This window comes from Lepisma saccharinum, chromosome 10, assembly GCF_977018435.1.
Source record: "Lepisma saccharinum chromosome 10, izLepSacc3.1, whole genome shotgun sequence".
NCBI classification, from domain to species: Eukaryota; Metazoa; Arthropoda; class Insecta; order Zygentoma; family Lepismatidae; genus Lepisma; species Lepisma saccharinum.
Window position 1 is genome coordinate 23,144,356 of NC_139238.1, and position 13,223 is coordinate 23,157,578.

Here is a 13,223-nt window from a genome sequence, read left to right on the forward strand (position 1 = left end):
GGACAGAATCGAAACGGACTAGTTTGCTAAATAATAGCTAACTCGATTTTTTAGAAATCATTACTCTTTATTTTCTTGTTCCATATTTCCTCGGAGGTTAACAAAATACCTTCAACTTTAAATGTTAATAATCTAACTTTTCGGGGCAAGCGCCCCCTTGCTCCTGCCAAGTCACACCTGTGCTCGTTATTCTGCAAAAATCAGCCATATTACTGGAGGAGATCAACTACTCATTGCCAGTTGTTTTCGTAGTGTAGTGGTTATCACGTGCGCCTCACACGCGCAAGGTCCCCTGTTCGATCCCGGGCGGAAACATTGGTACCTTTTTCTTTCTTTCTACATTGATAATAGCTGGTCCCTGGGAACTATTTTCATATTTTATTTGTTTTGCTGTGGATATCTTGCCTTCTCACGCTCGTGTGTCCAAATCTTATCCGTAAATTCTTTGCGTTCCTAGATCAGAGTGTGAAATCATTATTGCTTAATTTATTTATTCCATCCACTGATGGGACCTCCCGTACCCAGATGACGCAGTGGTAGCGTCATCGCCTTGTAATAAAGGAGTCCCGTGTTCGATAGCCGATGGAGGGGAGGCACATAGTGTTTCGGATCTTTCGTCACCCTTATCGTTGTTCGCCCCTGCCTCTCAACGCCTCTTATCTTTCGTCGGCCTCGAATCTTTTATCATCTCATATGTTTCATCGCCCCTTATATTTCGTCTCCTTCTATCTTTCGTGGCCCCTATTTTAGTCACTCGTTGAACTCACCGTTAAACTCCATATCTGTAGTTCTTAGTAAAATGCCACAGTTCAATATTTGCTTTATTGAATTTCAACCGTGCATATTATTGAAGAGATAAAATAAGTGTAGTGGGGCGCCCTCTCCGCCTTCTTTATTCTTATTTTGTATGTTTCTTAATTGACACAATGTGTGTTATATTCCACTCCATAAATTCTTTATCAATATATAAAAAATAAAATAGATCCTGGGTGAAAGTCGCCCACGACCCCTCATCAAGAGTCTCGGAGGGGGTACGCCCGTTTAATCCACCCTTGGCCTGTGCCTATATGCTCTGTCCCAGGAATCTGTGGAGCAAGACCGCACATATCGGCAGGGAAGGGGGTTGGCTGAGTGAAGCAGTGCACGCTTCTTCAAACTCTCGTGAGTTCATTGGCCGAGACCTCTAGAGTCACTAGTTGCGCAGACTTGTTTTCGCTCCAGAGATGCCCGGGATAGAGTGTACACTTCTAGCGACTCTACTCTTTGCCACTGCTCTTGGGAGACCTTTGGATGGCCTGATCCATGCCAGATGTTCATCTATTATTTTTTTTTTCCAATGTAAAATCCACATTGAAGCAATGTAATTTTTCGTCACTCATTTTCTAGAAGGTTTACTTGCTCCTCAGGTCTAAAGAGGTTAACAAAAGTTGAAAATTATAATAAACCTGAATTCTGGGAGGGAGACAAGTCCAATGCACCAACGGAAGATAAAGATGATAATACTAAAGATGATTTTTATACAGAGTTAGAACAGGTCTTTGATAAATTTTCTCAGTATGATATGAAAATTCTGTTAGGTAACTGTAATGCACAGATTGGCAAAGAAGAGACATTTAAACCCACGATTGGTAAAGAAAGTCTTCATGGATTAAGTAATGATAATGGTATAAGATTGATTGCTTTTGCAACCTCAAAGAATTTAATTGTGAAAAGTACCACTTTTAAACATAAAGATATCCATAAATATACCTGGTCTTCTCCAGATGGTAAAACTCATAATCAGATAGATCATATTCTCATTGATAAGAGAAGGCATACTAGTATAATTGACGTTCGTACACATAGAGGTGCTGACTGTGCCAGTGACCATTATTTAGTAATTGCTAAATTAAGAGAAAGACTCTCTGATAAATCATAAGCAACAAAATCTAAAAGTTCTAAAATTTGATACAGGAAAGTTTACTGATGAAAGAATTAAGAAAGATTACCAAATTAAACTGTCAAATAGATTTGATGTTTTGCAGGATTTAAATGATGATGAAAATATAAATGAAACAGACGTAAATAAGAATTGGGAGCACATACGTAATGCAATAGAATCAGCAGCTAAAGAAAGTATAGGATACCATAAACCGAGAAAAAGTAAGCCATGGTTTGATAATGAATTTCATAATCTATAATAGAAATAAGAAATCAGGCTAGACTTAGGTGGTTAAATAACTCTGATGATACAAATCTAAACAATTATAATAGAATAAAGCGAGAAGTTAACCGCACGTTTAGAAGTAAAAAGAAAAGATTACTTGAAAAGCAAAATTAACGAAATTGAAACAAACAGCAAAAATAAAAATAGAGATTTATATAAAGGTGTAAATGAGTTTAGAAAGGTAAACTAAACTCATAAAACTAAGGTAAAGTAAACTTGATAAAAGTTGAAGACGGTGATTTTCTAGCTGACCCAAGCGATATTCTAAATAGATGGAAGAACTACTTTAATGACCTTTTAAATGTCCATGTAGGAGATAAATCAGAAGTAAATGAAGTCCACACAGCAGAACCTTTAGTTCCAGAACCTAACTTGATTGAAGTTAAAGATGCTATTAAAAGGCTAAAGAATAACAAAGCACCTGGCATAGATTTAATACCAGCTGAGTTAATTAAATATGGTGAAAATTCATTAATATGTCAAATTCATAAATTAATTTGTTTAATATGGAATAAAGAAGAAATCCCTCAACAGTGGAAAGAATCCATAATTGTTCCTGTGTTTAAAAAAGGTGATAAAATGAACTGCAATAATTACCGTGGAATTTCTCTACTCTCAACAACATACAAAATATTGTCTAACATTCTTTTAACAAGACTAACCCCATATGCTAATGAAATTATAGGCGATTATCAATGTGGATTTAAACGTAACAGATCAACTACAGATCAGATTTTTCACATCAGACAGACACTTGAAAAAAAGTGGGAATATAATCAAAATGTCCATCAGCTATTCATTGATTTAAAAAAAGCATATGATTCGGTCAAAAGAGATAAATTATATAATATATTAGTAGAGTTTGGAATACCTAAGAAGCTTGTTAGTATGATAAAAATATGCACCAGTGAAACAGAAGGTAAAATTCGTGTGGGTATTAATATGTCTGACAAATTTACAATTCATGATGGGCTAAAACAAGGAGATGCATTATCTCCATTGCTCTTTAATTTTGCCTTAGAATATGCTGTTAGGAAGGTAAAAGAAACTAAAGAAGGACTAAAATTAAATGGTGTGACTCAGTTGTTAGCATATGCAGATGATGTAGACTTACTGGGGAATGATGTAAATGCAATTAAGAATAATGCTAAAATATTTTTCAAAACTGCTAAAGAGATAGGTTTGGAAGTTAAAAAAAAGAAAACTAAATATATGCTTACAGGCTGAAACCAAGTGTTAGGGAATAATCAAAATATAATTATTGATAACAACTCGTTTGAACCAGTTTCGAAATTCAAATACTTAGGAGTAATATTAACAAATGAAAATGATATTAAAGAGGAAATAAAAAGTAGTCTTAATTCAGGAAAGCATGTTACTTCTCTCTTCATAAACTTTTGTCTTCGCGTTTAATATCTAAGAAACTAAAAGTTAAAATATACAAAACCGTAATTTTGCCTGTAGTATTATATGGATGTGAAACTTCGTCCCTTACATTGAAAGAGGAACATAAATTGAGAGTATTTGAAAATAAGATCCTTAGGAAAATCTGTGGACCTAAAAGGGATGAGGAGACAGGTGAGTGGAGAAGGTTACATAATTTAGAACTACATAATTTGTATTCATGTCCAGATATTATTAGAATAATTAAATCAAGAAGACTTAGGTGGGCAGGCCATGTGGCACGAATGGGAAAGGAAAGAGGAGTGTACAGGATTCTTGTTGGGAAACCTGATGGTAAGAGACCTGTAGGAAGGCCAAGACGAAGATGGGGGGACAACGTTGAGATGGACCTAAGGGAAATCGGTAGGGATGGAAAAGAGTATATAGATCTTGCTCAAGATAGGGAAAGATGGAAGGCCTGTGTTGCTGCAGCCATGAACCTTCGGGTTTAAGAAGGCTAGAGAGTTAGTTAGTTAGACAAGTCCTTTCCCCTTCACCCCCACTGAGTACTCCAAAGTTGGTGGCAAGATTGTGAGGTAGCCACTCAGTGTGGACATTGAGCTGGTTAAACCGCACTGTTTAGACACACACAGTTTTTTTTGTTAAACTGTTTACACACATTTCAAAAGAAATGAGAAAATACACCTCAGGCCCGTAGCGTGTACTGCTTCGCTCTGCCCACTCGATTTGCCACCCTCTGTCGCTATGCGCGGCCTAGCTCCTCAGATTGCGGGGAAAGAGTTGCAGGTCTTATTCTCGGCATACGCCACTGGCGTGTGCGCGTGTGTGTGTGTGTGTGTGTGTGTGTGTGTGTCTAGATTGCGATATCGAAAGAAAGAAGAGATCGAGAGGAAGCAGGCAGAGGAGAAAAAGGATGATGGAGAAGAAAGTGTATAGATAAGAAAGTGGGGGAGGACAGTAGCAGACAAGGCCAGCACGCAAACTTGTTTCCAGCAAGCTTTCTGTTGGAGTCTTGGCAGTTTGTGGAAGGATTTTATGTTCCTATCCCCCCGCCTCTCTCTCTCTCTCTCTCTCCCCCCTTGTGTTTGTGTTTATGTGTGTGCGCGTGCCGACACCTGTTTCATTTTAAGTTTGACGTATTTTATTTCATTAACTAATTGCTGTTGTGACTGGGTATGAACCAAGTTAGCAATGGAGACATAATTAAGGATCAAAAATTCATGGCATGAGTAGTTAGTAGTAGTAAAGGTAAGGTAAAGTTCATCGTCCGTATAGAACCGTGCCATGAAGGCACATTTAGGTGATGTGGCAGTAGGGCGTCGCATATTCTCGAGTTCGGCCATTTTGGACGTCAATGATCAGCATCACGCTCCAGCCGTTTTTACTCCCCAGAGATGTAGTAGAAACGAGAAAATAAAAATGTTTTACATTTCGCGTATGTGGTAGTATTCTTTGGATATTGTCTTGGAAGTGTCTGTTAACATCCTAACCCGCAATTTTGTTTAAGGATAAAACTGGCTGAAGGCCGCGAGTGCTCCTGAGAAGTAAGGGGCATATCACATAATGCGCAATAGTTTGGCTCGCGTTTTTCGAAAACAAATAATAATAATAATAAAACAAAATATACAATACGAATGCTTACGTCATTGTGACCATGGAGTGCATTTTGCACTCTAACGAGGATCTGGCGTGTAGACATAAGGTCAGTATAATGGTCTGTGGAGTTTGGACTGTGTCCTATCCATCTACATTTGTAGTTGTCCTTTCACAAATTTCATCTTAACACACTTTTCATCCTTATCTTTGTGATTACCCAAAAGTAGAAGAAAAGCGAAATAAATAAATAAATCGGTTATTGTGTCCCTGCGTTTTTCAATTTATCACCATGACCGAAAATTAATGTTTCACTGATGTAATGCATCACTATAATCATGTGAATTATTTTCCGTCATCATCGTGTGCTTAATCATTCCTTAAAGCATAGACTCTAACGCTGTTGTCCTTAGTGTAATTGATATTATTGTGTGGAAGTTTTGATGTAGGCAAAAGAATGGTTAAGAATAAATCTCAATTGATTGTTCGAAATTTAAAATATAACTACTCCGTGGTGACGCATATTAACTGTTCTTAGTTCGATGTCAAAAAACGATATTTCCTATACATTAGAAAGGATTCCGGCCTCCGTGGTAGAGTGGTTAGCACAGCTTGCTTATTGACCGGCCTTGGCATTGTGTTCATTCGGTGTTCATTGTGAGTGTCGTTTCATTAATTTCATCATTTCATCGACCATCCTCATCGTCGCGTAGCCAAAAGTGGCACCAGAAGCGAATTAAAATAAAGCAAATCAATCAATCAATAGAACATAGGGTCTCCGGTTTCATAGAGCAGTAGGCAAAGCACTCAGTCATGGAGGCCCTCAAAATTGAAATAATAATTGCCACAGAAAACCTGATATTCGAGTATTTTAATAGTTTAGGCATATTAAAAATTCACGTCAACCAACAACAACTTCACCTGTATTGTGTGATATATGGTTCTGCCCTAACAATTGATTGATTGATTTGCTTTTATTTCCCTTAGCTTTTTGTGCCACTTTTGGCTAATTTGCGAAGATGGGGAAGAGTGATGATATAATGAAATTGATGAATGGACACTCAGAAACATCCATGCCCAGGCCGGGATTCAAACCCGGGACACCTAGTCTTGTGTATGGGACCGGTGGCCATCCACCGTCGTGAGGAAATTGGGGAGCTACAAATGAGTAGCGTGACGCGGTCACGGAAACCTACAACGACTGAAGACTTGTCTTGCTGACCACATGTCACCCCATAATTCCCACCTCGGCAGGTGGAAGTGAGGCCGGCAGTCGGTAGGTAGGACCTGGCCCTCACGGACTGTTGCACCACGGGTTATTATTATTATTACCATCTTCAAATAAAGCTTTATCGTTATACAGGTAATGGACAAAATAATATGAACACCTTGGTTTGCAAAGGCCTATATACGCCGTCTTGGAAAAGGAACAACACTCAGCAGAGATTTCAACCATCTAGTGGCGATGAAATCAAACATATCAGTCTATCAGAAGCTGGTGTGAGAGTTGCATGCGAGCAGTCAGCTATCCGTCAAATGCAGGTATGTCCGACCTTTCAGACTTCAAAAGAGGCATGATCATAGGAGCCCGCCTGGCTGGAGCATCTGTGACAAAAACAGCTACATTTGTTGGTGTAGCACGGAGCACAGTGTCAACTGTTCTGACAGCCTACAGACAACATGGAAAGACAACGTCTGCAAAGGAGAATGGTGGGCGAAAAACAAAGTTATCCAACAGGGATCGACGTGTGTTGAAGCGAATAGTGACTCGAAAGCACAAGACAACACTGTCCCAGATAACCGCAGAGATGAACAATCACCTCCAAGACCCTGTATCAACGAAAACCATTCAAAGGGAGCTGCATTCTGTGAACATTCATGGCAGAGTTTCCATCCCCAAACTGTTGGTGACTCCACGTAATGCAGTGACACGAAGAAGTTGGTGCCAAGAGCACAAGAATTGGACACATCCGCAATGGGAACATGTGATATGGTCAGACCAATCGTGTTTCACATTATTTCAGACCACAGGACGTGTTTATGTGTGGAGAACTCCTGCTGAAGCATTTCATATTGACTGCTTAGTGCCTACCGTGAAACATGGTGGGGGGTCTGTGATGGTTTGGGGGGCTATATCTTGGAATGGTGTTGGCCCACTTGTCGTCCTGCGTGGGAGAATCAACGCAGAGAAGTACTGCACCATCCTGGGTGACCACGTCCATCCCATGGTTCAGACTTTGTTTCCCGATGCATGCCCCATCTTCCAAGATGATAACGCCCCTATTCACACTGCTAGGTGCGTTGATGCATGGTTTGATGAGCACAGTGATGAGGTAGAATATCTCATCTGGTGTCCACAGTCCTCCGATCTTAACATCATTGAGCCTTTGTGGGGTATTTTGGAGGCCAAAGTGCGTAATCGGTTTCCACCTCCAATGACACTTCCGGAACTTGAGACTGTTTTGTGCGAGGAGTGGCTACGTATTCCAGTTCACACTGTACAGGACCTTAATTTGTCTATCCCACGTAGGATACAAGCTGTCATTCAGGCAGGGGGGGGGGGGGGCAACCCCTTACTAATACAAGTTTTCTGCAATTGCATTGGTGTTCATATTATTTTGTCCATTACCTGTATATTACCGTATTTCATCGCATAATCGTCGCACCCTGTTTCTCAATCCAAAAAGAGAGAGAGAGAGGCGGGGGGGGGGGTAGGAACACAAAATCCTTCCACAAACTGCCAAGACTCCAACAGAAAGCTTGCTGAAAACAAGTTTGCGTGCTGGCTTTGTCTGCTACTGTCCTCCCCCACTTTCTTATCTATACAGGAGCAATGAAGAGTTTCCAACTCGCTTCTGAGATGGTAGAAAAAGGGAAGTACATTTCATTTGATCCCGTCTGTACAATCGAGTATGAACTTGTATTCAACGCCAAAGTATTTTCAATTCAATTTGAATTTTATGATTTGTAAAGTAGTAGTAGTAGTAACATCGACGAAAATAATAGCAATAATAATAATAATATATTTCTATCATTCTGGCACCCTGTGGCCGCGGTGGCTCAGTCGGTAACGCGTCTAACTACCATGCTCAAGGTCCCGGGGTTCAAATCCAGGAACTTTTCTAACGTTGGAAGCGGCCCCGGCGCCCACCCAGCGTCGAATAACATGGGTACCTGGGGGAAACCCTGGGGGGTAAAGGCGGTCAGGGGCGTGGTGCTGATCACATCACCCCCACTCACGTAGGATCAAGAAAGTGTAGGGCGTTACCCCCACATCCCCTATACGCCTTCATGGCGTGGTGCAAAGCACAGGGGAACACTTTACCTTTACCTTTTTGGCCCCCTGAGAAAAAACCGGCGGGTGTCCTTTGGTAATATTATTTTATTGGAAAGGATGCAAATTCACAACAGTGTCAAAATTCAGTGAAAAATAAAAGAAGATCGAGAATTTTATTGGATATGACTAAAAATTGCCACTTTCAAACTTTTAGAGTTTTGTAAATTAAATATATAGTGAACGTCGAACCAAGAAACGCCAATTCGCATAATTCTTTATTTTAACCTTCAACTTGTTCTGCTACTTACTCATAGGTGATAGTGTGATTTTATTTTCATTGGTTTGGTTTATTTTACTTCACTTTTCTGCCACGTTTGGTTAATCGTGATGACATCATGAAATTGATAAAGGTACACTCACCATGGACCGATTGGGATTCGAACTCGGAGCGGTTCACTTTTGTGTTTACTTTATAAAATTATTTGCATGAAAACTTCAAGTAATGTTACATAATTTTATATATTTCTATTTTATTTACACATGTAATTCAAAATTTTTGTTTATAAGTCTTATTGGTGTTCCTCTTTCTCTTAATTTTCTTTCATCTTGTCTTCCCTGCAAGTGCTAGTCATTGTATTCATTGTGTTTTTTGTATTTAACTCTATTCTGTCCCTAATGATTTCCTCTAATTACATATTTCATCTCATATGACTGCTGAGAACAACTTATTAAAATAGTACAAATAACACACACAGATCAATTGCTGTTTAAGGACACATGTGAGATTAAAAATGATATGTATTCAAAATAAGGATCATTCTTTAAGTGTAATGTAGATATCACCAGGCACGTATCAGGGGGCTCGAGCCCCCTCCGAAATTTTCTGTTTACACTAGATAAAATTAGCTTTTTGGCTTGTGTGTGTGAAATAAAATATTGTGATTATAATTTCAAGAGAGAGATAATTATCGAGGAAAAGCGGAGAATGTTCTAGAACCCTGACGGATAGCTAACCCTGTTATTGATAATATTGTATGTAAACTTTTCTTGCTCTTTCGGTGTTGTCGCAACGAACTTGAGCATTATTTAAAGATTTGTCAGCATTTGGAAGTTGCACAACAAAGCACTGTTGAAGGCAGCTCCATGAGTCGAGCGATTCGTTGGATTACTAATTCTCTGAAAAGCTCGAGAGCGAACGTTCTAGAATAGGAGGTGGAGTCGAACTACAAAACATTTTATGTGCGGAACATTCCAGAATATGTTGTAATATGGATATAAATACTCGGATTCAATTTCACGGTTGGTCTGTACAACAGAATCATTCAATAAGACTTCAGGAGTAAGTGTGACAGTCGATTAGTGATCAGTCAATGTCCATTGACAGTTTTATAAAATGTAGAGATTGGGGGGGGGGGGGAACTAGTGACACATTTTGTTGGAAAGTGCTGAAGTCTACCACTATTACAAGTTCGGGTTCAAAGCTGAAGACATTGCCGACAGTGTAGTGCTAGTTTCGGGTCATGAGCCGAAGAGATCGAAGGTCTCTAAAGTAAATATTTCAGCAGTAATGGGCATTGGAGCCTCATTTAAAAAAAAAAAAAAAAAAAAAAAAAAAAGGAAATAAGCAGCACAGATCGACTGAAAATCTAAGTTTTGAGTGACGATTTATTAGTGACCGGATCAAGTTTACTGTATGCAGTCCGAGGGTTTCGTGGGTTAAAAAAGGACTTTGTGAAACGACTCTTTTCCATGCAAAATTAAATAACAAAACAACACAGAATCGCTCACCGTGACACACCTGTCACTCTAATTAAACCGCTACCTGAATTATAAAACGGTCAGGATAAGTGCCTACAGTCGGAGCTATTAAGAATAAACCTAGGAGGATTTGTTTTCAAGCACCTGAAATGACGTGACATAGTACGACGGTGATTCAGAATATACACATAACAGTTGGGCTCAAAAGTTCGTAGGCTGACTCATAGATGGCGTTACTAGAATTAAATCCATGTGATTTTTACTTAGTACTAACCTTCAAAAGATACGTGTATAAATTTCACAGCTGCCGGATAATTAGTTCGTGAGATATAGCATTGTGAGTGAAGCAGCTTTTGTTATTGTGAAAAAATGGATAAAAAAGAATTTCGTGTGTTAATAAAGCATTGCTTTTTGGCGAAAAAAAATACTGTTGAAGCCAAGGCTTGGCTTGATAAACATTATTCGGACTCTGCACCAGGAAAATCAACCGTTGAGAAGTGGTTTGCTAAATTTAAACGAGGCGAAATGAGCATCGAAGACGATGCACGCAGTGGACGCCCCAAAGAGGCTGTTACCGACGAAAACATCAAAAAAGTCCACAAAATAATTTTAAATGATCGTAAAGTGAAGTTGATCGAGATAGCTGAGACTTTAAAAATATCAAAGGAACGTGTTGGACATATTGTGCATGAATATTTGAACATGCGAAAGCTGTGTGCAAAATGGGTGCCGCGCGTGCTCACAATCGATCAAAAGCAACAACGTTTTGATGATTCGGAGCAATGTTTAGCGATATTCAACCGTAATAAAATTGCTTCCCCATCCACCATATTCTCCAGATCTGGCCCCCAGTGACTTTTTCCTGTTTGCAGACCTTAAAAGAATGCTCGCTGGAAAGAAATTTAGCCCTGATGAAGAGGTAATCGCCGAAACTGAGGCCTATTTTGAGGCTAAAGAGAAATCGTACTATAAAAATGGCATCGAAAAATTGTATGACCGCTATAAATCGCCCTCGAAGGCAACTATATTGAATAATAAAATCGAATTTTGTCAAAAAAATATTTTTTACTATGTTAGCCTACGAACTTTTCAGCCCAACTGTTATATTAAAACACAGATAAATAAACAGTACATCATGCCCTCTTTCACTCTATCGTTCATTCATACACACATTCCATGGCATATTGGGACAATATTACAATTACAAATGTTAAATTAATTAATACTTTTACTGTTCAGGGTTTTAAGTGTAATGCGCTTAATTGTTCTTTGTGCGAACCCTTTTATCGTTTCTGGAGGTACAAATATATTTCAATTAACTATTGTTTGGCTGTTAACATATACTTTGTTCTAGAACGTTGATTTTGTCCGCCGGAATAAGGGTGTCTAGTTATGCCATAGCACTGAGTTAAGTTACACAATGATTTACGCAGATTCGCGGTAGATTGGTGTCATCTCTCTCTCACACACACATGGTTGGGTCTTACCTTCGCTACATTCCCTCTGACCTGGGTAGCGTGAAAGTTGTCCTACAGTTTTGGAAGGTGTCTACACGCCGGTGTTGTACTTCGCGGTTATCCTGGTCGGCGAAAGTGGATCACTCGGCAGTTCCATATGGCAGAATGCTGGCTTCACACGTTCACTTCGTTGGCACGTCCATGACGGTACTCGTACACTGTCGATTCCATACGAAAACTATCACAGTTGTAGGTCAGTCCTTCGCTATCAGTCGTTCGTAGAGATACATGGCTTAGGCGTTGAGACGAACATACGTAATGAGCCATTCGGGGTTTCACATGGACACACATGGATATTAAATGTTATTAACTTTGGTATTGACTGTTATGCACTTCGGTATTAACTTTGCTATCAATTGTTATTAACTTCTACTAACTTAGGACGTTGTTCCGGACGATTGACACAGGTGGACGTGTCTGGTGTTATTTATCACATAACCACACGTATGTACACGGATGCGTTGACGGCGAAGGGGAAACGACCCCCTGGGTCTACTTTGCTCTACTCCATGGCTTTAAACAATCACTCGCGTTAAAAAGACAAGTCCAGACCTCGGATCTGATCGCGATTCGGAGCTAGGTCGCGCGTAGCTCACACTCCGGTGTCGATTCTTGGTTAAACTGTGTTCTGGCTATCCCCAAACATCTCTTTTATCCTAGATTTGAATGTGGTGACGCTCTAGCCTCTGTATTTAGGTGCCTATTTATTGTTTTTGGTGCTTTGGCCGTTGTCCTCTTATCCTGGTCTGTACCAATGCCGTTCCTTGACCTCTGCTAGCAACCCCTCGTGCAGAGATTACGAAACTCCTCTGCTATTGTGTCTCGCACGTCCAGCGAGGGCTCTCTCAACGGAGATGCAGTCTTGCATTATTTCCAACGATGGATCTTTAATAATTTATTACTCCCGTAGTTCGGTTCTGATTATGCTGAAATTCTGGAATCTGTACTTTCATGATGTGGTCTTCCGCTGGTTAAAATCTCATCCAATTCGGTCCAGTGGTTTAGAAGTTCCTCTTTTCCTTTATTTCTCCATATGAATGAATGCATGTAAATCCGGATTCGGGCGAAAAACGGTGGTTGAGTAAGCTCGCGTTGGCTAAAGCATTTGCTAGACATCTTTATTCGCGACGGATTTTAATATTACCTATTTTAATTAATTCTTAATAACGGGCAATTAGATCAATTACCTTTTACTCAAGATTTGACCGTTATAACTTTTAAGTCAACTGTTTTGGAAAAACACTCAAACACTAACTACCATGAAGGCCGAAAATTTTATGAATGTCGAGAAAAGAAAGCAAGAAGATGTTGTATATGTGGAAATTTTAGCGAAAAAAAACAAACTCGACCATGACTCCAAAACCAGGGTCTCTGGCATATACCGTGCCATTCTTTGTTCTACCAAGTGAGTTACCGAGTCACCCTTGGCTTCGCTTGATCTTTTGCTGTCGCTGTAGAGCAAAGGCAC

General features: G+C 39.6%; 1 protein-coding gene and 1 non-coding gene across 2 annotated transcripts in view; both read left to right on the top strand.

Moving 5' to 3' along the window:
• LOC145993816 (uncharacterized) overlaps window positions 1-13,223 on the top strand; it is a 387,953-nt gene that overhangs the window by 344,092 nt on the left and 30,638 nt on the right. The gene's annotated exons all lie outside the window — the stretch shown is intronic.
• On the top strand, window positions 243-315 carry TRNAV-CAC (transfer RNA valine (anticodon CAC)). Its single transcript has one exon. It is a non-coding gene; the product is annotated as a tRNA-Val (tRNA).